Source organism: Montipora foliosa, chromosome 3 (assembly GCF_036669935.1).
Source record: "Montipora foliosa isolate CH-2021 chromosome 3, ASM3666993v2, whole genome shotgun sequence".
Lineage (NCBI taxonomy): Eukaryota > Metazoa > Cnidaria > Anthozoa > Scleractinia > Acroporidae > Montipora > Montipora foliosa.
The window spans coordinates 12,224,796-12,227,295 of NC_090871.1; the positions used below are offsets into that span (position 1 = coordinate 12,224,796).

At 40.8% G+C, this 2,500-nt stretch overlaps 1 long non-coding RNA gene across 3 annotated transcripts in view; it reads right to left on the reverse strand.

Moving 5' to 3' along the window:
* Positions 1–1,610: 1,610 nt before the first annotated feature.
* Positions 1,611–2,500, reverse strand: part of LOC137994493 (uncharacterized) — a 7,845-nt gene continuing 6,955 nt past the window's right edge. For all 3 annotated transcript variants that reach the window (XR_011122140.1, XR_011122141.1, XR_011122142.1), the window contains exons 4-5: positions 2,453–2,500; positions 1,611–1,806 (exon numbers count right to left, since the gene is read on the reverse strand). The exon at positions 2,453–2,500 is cut by the window's right edge and continues 149 nt beyond it. This is a non-coding gene — a long non-coding RNA (uncharacterized lncRNA). The remainder of the gene's footprint in view (positions 1,807–2,452) is intronic.

Here is a 2,500-nt window from a genome sequence, read left to right on the forward strand (position 1 = left end):
GACGCTGATGTAGACTCTAGTCAGGAACTGGAGGCACTTATACATGATCGAAGAGCCTGGAGTAATCTCATTAAGACTTGGCTGTGACCGACGACGTAGGAGAGAGACGACATTTTGCAAGTTCCTTGTACTGTGTAAGGAATGTTGAAAGATATTTTTTCATCTCCTGGGAAAACTTCAACTGTTTGTCTTCCGCGGCTGAAACGAAACTTCACGAAAATTTTAGGGAATTTAAAGATTTAAAAATCTTGCTTCCAGAAATCGCTGGCTGAAAATTTCCTTCTGTAAACTTGCCACCGAACTATCCAGTTGCCAAAAATGCCTGCTAAGGGATCTTTTTCAGATCAAGCAACAGGGCAGACGCATTTCAATTTATAGTGTCCTTTGTCCTGCAAAAGGTACTGACAATCAAAACTGCACTGCGTTTATGTACATTGCTTGCGCCGCTTATGCCTGTGGTTTGACCATATCACTAACCGTGTGACTTTTTGCAAACTTTTTGTTTTCCACTATTGATGGCATGGCACTCTAATCCTTTCGTCTTTTGTAGCAGCATCGATCGACGTTATTCATTATTCTAAGCCCTTGGAGTTACAGCCTGATTGTGTTCATTCACTTTGCAGTATTTTTTTCTTAACTGCCTTTCCTGAGCCTTCATCATCTCGCGAATGTGGCCCATAGGTCAGCTTCAATGAACGCTTCCAATGTTCGTCTTTTCATCTCTTTTCGTTTTTCTTCGCATTTTCCAACTTTGGAAACAAGCCGCTTTGTGTTCCTCCTCTCTTGTCCCTAGAGCCCGCTTTTCTTTTGGTCAGCACCAAGAACACGGACTCTGGCCAACTCTGGCCAACTCTGGCCAACACAGCGGTCAAACGTCTGCGCATGTGCAACTCTGGCCAGTTCCAAAGCAGGAAGTCTGCGAATCACGGATTTCCGGCTCGTGTACGCAGACTCATAAATTTCAAACAGTAGTGGTTGTAAACGGTTACAAAAATGTACCTTCATCGCGACTGCGCATAAACACTGGGCTATCGTACTTTGCCAGATATACCTTAAAGAGCCGCGATAGCGCTAAAATGCTTGCGACAAAAGATTGTACTTCATTCACGTGAGATCCGGAGAAATACAAAATAATGGGTCTTACCTAATAATAAGGTTAAGCTAGCCCTAACCCTAACCCTTTTTTTTTTTTAAAGAAGGCTTATTTCTAAGGCAACTACATGAAACACCAATAATTGCTTTAGAAGATGCACTCATTAATGTGACATAACAGATTATTATGGAAACAAAAGCCATCTAAAAACGCTTTATATTTTATCTTTAATTAAGCGCTTACATCTCAAAAACGAGCTTGGTGACCCCTATTTTTCATCGCTGAAAAGTGATTTGCTGACTAAGATGGAACTCTCTCAGTTCAACAAATATATCTGGAGTGGATTCAGAGCTACCTTAAAAATTTCCAGTTGTGAAGGTGACTATGGACATTCCCTCCTAATTCCTGAAACTGGTTTGAGCCACCTGAACCGTGACTGAGGTCTATTCGTGTAATATAGTAATGACCAAACCACCAATTTGAAGCAAAGTGTCGAATAAACTAAGAAAAACGGCAATATCATTATGCAATCTTTATTTCAGGAGAAGGCAGTTTACAGTCAATACACATCTGGTTTCTGTCTTGCAAACTAACTAAGATGGACGCGGCTGTCTACAAAACGGACAATCTGCGATTTCACCATAGGCACAGCGACCAAGTTTACATTCACACCGTCTAGCACATTGACATGCAACAGGTTTCCAACTGGGGAACTAAGAAATAAGGTGGACATAATAATAGTTTCATGCCAACAACAATGGATGCAGTAATTCAATTAAATTTCTGTTTTACCGTCTCTGAATAGTTTATGTCAACGTATAATGTGTGGGCTAAAATCCAATAGATTGGCGTTCACACGTGGCATTTAGGAATCGTATTTGCTCGTCGTCTACGCGAAAAGATAACCTTGCGTCCGTAGCATGCGTGGTATAGATAGGATCTTATCTCTGACGTCATCGTTTATTTTGCCTGTCCACACTTATACGATAAACCTACGTTTTCAAAAATTTCCAGTCCGGAAAGCGTATTTAAAAATCTCTGTATTCGCTTACCGAAACGCCAGTTAAGGTTGCGTGTGGATGGTGGGCGAAATGGGAGGGAAAAATTAGGAAGGCCTAAATAGAGGAATAGAAACGTAATCGCCATATTGGATTTAATCGTGCTAGAAACTAGAACGGGTTTAAAGCTCTGCAAATATCTGTTGTTTTCGATATGTTGGTATTTAGTGCCATAGTTAAAAAGACACCAAAACATAAGTAAGAGTCGTAATAGATGAACGCCTTTACGTGACTATTTTGTCCCCGCAATCGAGTTTTCGAATCGGCGGGGTTGTTATGAAGAAAATTATCAAGTACTTACACATCCATTTTGTTGGATTAACGGGGGACAGGCAGGAGAAATACTGTT